General features: G+C 43.8%; 1 protein-coding gene across 1 annotated transcript in view; it reads right to left on the reverse strand.

Moving 5' to 3' along the window:
• TRIM37 (tripartite motif containing 37) overlaps nucleotides 1-102 on the reverse strand; it is a 48,773-nt gene extending 48,671 nt beyond the window's left edge. The window contains exon 1 of the mRNA XM_063296227.1: nucleotides 42-102. The gene's annotated coding sequence lies outside the window, so the exon portion shown is untranslated. The remainder of the gene's footprint in view (nucleotides 1-41) is intronic.
• Between the last annotated feature and the right edge of the window lie 6,197 nt (nucleotides 103-6,299).

Raw genomic sequence — 6,299 nt, forward strand, 5'->3', positions numbered from 1 at the left:
GGTGGGGGGGGAGAGAGGGAGAAGCCCCTCTGCTGCCTTACTGCGCCTGCGCGGCCATGCTCGCCAGCCGGGAACCGAAGCTGCCGCAGTAACCGGCGCGCGTTAGAGCGCCTCAGTGCGCCTGCGCTGGGCTGAGCGCTCGCTCAGATTTGCCGGAACGCATCGCTTCCCTCCGGATTTGTGGAGGGAGGTGGCGGGCAGCAGCGGTGCGCATGCGCTAAGTGCGCGCCCGGGCAGCCTCGGGAACAGGTGAGCGCGAGCAGGTTGCAACAGAGGCGCAGAGGGTTAGCGTGCGGGAAAGGCTGTGGGAGCAGCGCCGTGTAGGTCTATGGCAGTGTTTTTCAAACTTGGCCACTTTAAGAGGTGTGGACTTCAACTCCCAAAATGCCGGCTGGGGAATTCTGGGAGTTGAAGTCCACACCTCTTAAAGTGGCCAAGTTTCAGAAACACGGGTCTAGAAGACGTCTGACGTTTCTTCCAACTTTGTGCAAACTGCGGTGGCTAGATTCATAATATTTTAAGTCAAAAACTAATAACTTACCTTATTTGATTGATATTTCACCTTTCACAGGGGAACTCGAGTGGCATACGTATTGCTCCATTCTGTTTCCCGCAACAACAATCCTGCAAAATGTTTTTTTGTCTTTTAACAGTGTTTCTGAACCTGGGCAACTGTAAGATGGGTGCATTTCAACTCCCAGAATTCCCAGCTAGCATTCGGGGAGTTGAAGTCCACATGTCTTAAAGTTGCCCAGTTTGAAAAACACTGCTCAGTAATACAAAAAATCAGGAGGCTGGTAGCAAGTAATCCCAGGTTTAAATCCCCACTCAGGTATGAAGTTGACTGGATTGGGTATGCATCCTGCCCCAAGGAATGGCCTGTTTTGATTGTGGTTTGTTCAATAAGCCATCGGGGTGGTTCTTTTCAGAAACACTCTAGCTGAAACCAAACCAACTACATCATGGCTTGTATTTTTGCAACGCGCTTCCCAACAGTGGGCAATTCAAATAGTCTAGGGTCTGATGACATGCAGTTGAATAAAACGTGATTCAGTTTGACACTGCACACAGAAGCATAGGTCCCCGGAGCTGAATTTGCACTATGGACCAGAAAAAAATATGGTGGGCTATTTGGCACCCACCGGTGAACACAAGCAATGAATGAATGCTTGCCATTATCTACCATACTGTATTTGGAAGATGTAGAGCTAAAGCAATCCTCAGATTGGCTACTACGTTCCTGGCTGGGGAATTCTGGGAGTTGAAGTCCACACTTCTTAAAGTTGCTGAGGTTGAGAAACACTGTTTAGAGGCAAAACTAGGACCTTTAGCACCTTGACCCTGCTTTTCTGCCCCTATCAGCTTCATTCTGGCATCACCTGGTCTGAGCTCAGAAGTTAAGCATTTTTTGTTGTTTATTCGTTGTCGCTTCCGACTCTTCGTGACTTCGTGGACCAGCCCACGCCAGAGCTTCCTGTCGGTCGTCAACACCCCCAGCTCCCCCAGGGACGAGCCTGTCACCTCTAGAATATCATCTATCCGTCTTGCCCTAAAGCCAGACTGCTCACTTGAGAGAATGATATTAAAGGCAAAACTGGAATACTTTGGCCACATAATGAGAAGACAGGACACCCTGGAGAAGGTGCTGATGCTGGGGAGAGTGGAGGGCAAAAGGAGGGGAAAAAAAGGAAGTTAAGCATAGCTGGACCTATTTCCACCAGTCCTCCTCCAGCAGCCCCTGCCGACCTGCCCACGCTCTGTAGCGCCAGCTCGCAGGACCCCCGCCCCCCCCCATTCCTTGCCTGGAACTCCTGCCTCTTCCCACTTAACGACCCGTGCAGTCCTGAGGTTATGACAGCAACCTGGACTGCCAGGCTTGCCATCGCTAAGCAATGGAGTCATGTGACATCGTGCTTTACCACCTTATTGCTCAGCAACGGCAACCCCGGTGCCAATTGCCGTCATAACCCGAGGACTATAATAATTCTGAAGAAATATTTTTGTGCGTCTGTGATGTACAATATAAAGTGATTGATGATTTGGACACATGATGCCAAGACCTATCTCTTTGGAGAAGTCTTTAATGCGGGGAAAAGTAAAAGGAAAGAAGAGGAGGAATATCAAGCAAGTGGATGGACTCAGTTACAACAACGAGTTCACCATAGGAAGATCTGAAGGATCAGGTTGGGGGCGGATCGTCCTGGAGAAAGTCTACCTACGTACCAATGTGATGGCATATAATCAGTCAATCAATCCATCAATCAATCAATCACATGTGCATATCAATCATCTCAGAAAACCTGTTGCTCCAATGCACAAAGGGAAATTTTTGCTTTTATCTTAAGATACCCCATCTATTAGTACTATTTACTTACCCAGTTTAAGAAATATTTTAAATTTTCAATTATGTATTGAACCACCCTAATAATTATACAATTAAGACTTCATATCTTAAACTCTCAGCAATAAGTAAATCTTATCGGGCAGTGGAATCTCTTTTTTTAGATTTTTTTATCTGCCTTTATTATTTTTATAAATAACTCAAGGCGGCAAACATACCTAATGCTCCTTCCTCCTCCCGTTCTCCCAACAACAACCCTGTGAGGTGGGTTGGGCTGAGAGAGAGGGACTGGCCAAGGTCACCCAGCTGGCTTTCACGGCTAAGGCGGGACTAGAACTCACAGTCTCCTGTTTCTAGCCTGGTGCCTTTAGTAATCATATGTAGAATAAGGCTATATTCATTTTTGCTTTGGCTAAACATTTAGACTTTAACATTTAGACTATGCATTTTTGTTTTAGCTCAACATTTGATTTTAACCCAAATGAGCTCCAGAATTGAAATTTGTAACCTGGCGACACCCATTAATCAAACACCAGTTTCTTCTTAAATGCCTCAAATTCCTCTATGAATACAAAGAGCTTTTTAACATGTTAGAGCAATACCTCCCAAGACGCTTAAATCCAATTGCAAATTTGGTTCAAAGGCACCAAGGTGACTTTAGCTTGAGGCTTCCTTGAGCAGGCAGATTCGATGGGCAATGCTCGTCTTCACTGTGTTTGCAGCTTGGTTGCTGAGAGTTACAAGAAGCTCCCAGCAACAAAACTTTGGGCAGGTGTCTACAGCAAGTGGACGTTGTTCCACCTCTTTAAAGTGAAAGGATTTTGCAAAAGCTCACTTCCTTTCTGGTTTGGACTCAAGTGGATTTGTGAGTGATCTGAGGTTACGTTTAGATCCGTTACTCCATTTTAACCTGTCCCAGTGTTTTTCAAAGTTGTGTGTATATTTCCTGAAGCATAACTACATGTGGCTTGAATGATTAAAGGTAACGGTTTCCCTTGACATTAAGTCCAGCCGTATCCGACTCTAGGGGGCGGTGCTCATCTCCGTTTCAAAGCCGAAGAGCCGGCGTTTGTCCGTAGACACTTCCTCTGTGGTCATGTGGCCGGCATGACTTAACGGAACGCCGTTACCTGCCCGCCGAAGCGGTCCCTATTATCTACTCACATTTGCATGTTTTCGAACTGCCAGGTTGGCAGGAGCTGGAACTAGCAACGGGAGCTCACCCCGTCATGCGGATTCGAACCGCCGACGTAATGAATAATTCTTGTTCTCTTAAGGGGATCTCCCAGACCTCTAACTTTTAGAGGAGTGTTTCTCAACCTTGGCCACTAGGATGTGTGGACTTCAACTCCCAGAATTCCCCAGCCAGCTTGGTTGAAGTCCATACATCTTAAAGTGGCCAAGGTTGAGAAACACTGCTTGAGAGAACTAATTCTATATGGCTCTCCCTTTGACTGCCTTGTTTTGAGAATCTGTAATTTCTCAGCGCAAACAATATTTTCGAATCCAGGAAATTTTTGAGAGCTTGTTGCTTATGTTTTTTCATTATGTTCCTGATGCTTTAAACAACGTATTTAAAATTGCTGTTCTTTTTTTCTGCCTTATTTTCCCACTCTATTCCTCCCTCCCCCATTTGAAGATCACCCACCTCCCTTATACCTCCCCCCAGTATCAAACCCACCTCCATGTCTAACCTCCCAGCCCCTTTTGTCCTGCTTAGATCAATGGCAAAGAAAACACAGAGGATCCTTTAATGAATCCTCTCTGTGCTCTAAAAATTGGGGGTGACCTACTAAGATTCCTTCCCCACCACCCCCTCCCCAGCCAATAAGCTCCCAAAATTATTTACCCTAGACGTTTCATAAAACAGGGAGAAAGAAAAGGAGCTTTTGCAGTTCCAATTACAAGGGGGAAAAAATCTGGAGGTTCTCACTGGGATATCATACATTTATCTTTATTTTTTTCTCATTACATTTAACATGAAGTTAACAAAGTTTACCACTATGGCTTGGGGAAAACTGTACACCAAAAAAAGCACTGCAAATTTATATCTGTTTGAACACATCAAGAAAGGAGATGTATGGTGCACCAACCAAAACTTCCATTAATGATGGTGCTTTTGTGGGAAAATTAGTACAGAGTGCGGTCAGGCATTTTTAAGGTCAGCCAAGGATCTTTGAAGCATTGGTCCCGTACAACAGCATTAACCTCTGTGGAATCCTTGGTGCTCTCTGAGCTTGGTTCTTCGCTTGCAGACGTTTCATGACCCGACTAGGTAACATCATCAGTGCTGGTGAGGGTGGGCTTTGCTCCCTGTTTATCTACAGTAGCTTGCCCTGTGCCAATGGTGGTGGTGGTGGGTGGTTTTCTCCTTGCTAGTACCTTGACTGGGGTATTGTTCTCTGCTTGAGTGTTTGCCTGGTGTTAATCCCTGCTTATCTAGGTGTTGGCTGCTGGAAAGGATGTGTTCTGGTCTGTCTGTCTGTCTGTCTATTCAGTTTATATAGCTGCCCATCTCAAACCAGTGACTGTGCTAACAATCATAAAAAGCAGTCAAACAATTAAAATACAAAAAAAATGAATATAAATACAATAAAGAGATATTAAAATATATCTTTTTGTTTCCTTCTTAGCTCTTTTATTGCTTCTTTTGAACAGTGTGTAAATATGGTTTATTTCTATGTGTCTATTGATGGCTGATTTGTCTGAATGCCAAGCTTCCGGGAATTCCCTCGCATTTTTGGATTTAGCTTGTTTAGGATGCTCACAATTTCCACAGAAAGGATCCTCAAAATGAGATCCAGTAGTCTGTTCTCAGTTCCTTTGAATCAACCTTTCTCAACTTTTTGACCCTGGAAATAATTTCTGAATCCTTGAAATATTTTTCAGGCCCCGGGGAACCCCTGCACCTTCAGGCTCAAATATAGGCCAGAAGTTACAAAATTCTTATATTCATTTCATGCCTATATAGATGCACTAACTGTGTTCATAAACTAAAGAATGAAACTTACCTCTTTAATATAAGGTGGCCTGAATTTGAAATATTTTTTAAAATAAATCGTGATCTCCCAGAGAACCCCTAATGACCTCTTGTGGAACCTGGTTGAGACCCCTGATTTAAATAGGGTCTCCAACCCTGCTGGCCTTTCAGAAGGTTTTGAAGACCTGGCTGTGTGCCCGGGCCTGGGGTCCTGAATGTGTGAAGGGCCCCGTTTCCTGGTTGTGCTGACACTGATGGATTGTAATATCTCTTGGCTGCTATGTATATTTAATATTTTTTTGTATTGCGTTTTATCTGTTTTCACTGTTTTTATGATTGTTCGCCACCCGGAGTAACTGGTTTGAGATAGTCTAAATGAAAGAATAAATAAATAAGTTAAACAAAACTCTTGTTATTCAATGTACGTAAGTTCTGTTTGTGCTGAAGTCCTCTGTAGGACTGGAGAAAGGAAAGGAATGATTTGATGGGAAATGAAAGCAACTAAAGAGTCTGTTGAGATAATTACTGGAGATACAACAAACTAAAGTTTGAAGGTATTTCCAATGGGCTTTTTTTCCAACTTAAACAAGACTATCAAGCATCGTTGCCCAGGAAAAAGCTTGAAGAAGACAGGAATAGGTGGAAAGGATTAAGGATGGCAGTGAATAAAAAGCATCAGGATTTTCTGGCAACTTCTATCCTGAGAAATACTATCATAGAAGAAATGGAAATAATTACTGTACACTGTTGGGAGAAACAACCTCAGATATGCAGATCGTATCATTCTGGTGCCTAGAAATGAGGAAGACTGAAGACAATCTCTTGCTGAAGATGAAAAAAAAGGACAAAATCTGGTCTTTGCTCAAGATTAAAAAAACAAACCAACCAAGATCCTGTCAACCAACAAAGCCAACCCAAAGCAAGTACTGTACGTGGAGAAGAAGTTGAAGCAGTAGCAGATCAAGCTTAAAAATTCAT

This window comes from Candoia aspera, chromosome 1 (genome assembly GCF_035149785.1).
Source record: "Candoia aspera isolate rCanAsp1 chromosome 1, rCanAsp1.hap2, whole genome shotgun sequence".
Taxonomy (NCBI): domain Eukaryota; kingdom Metazoa; phylum Chordata; class Lepidosauria; order Squamata; family Boidae; genus Candoia; species Candoia aspera.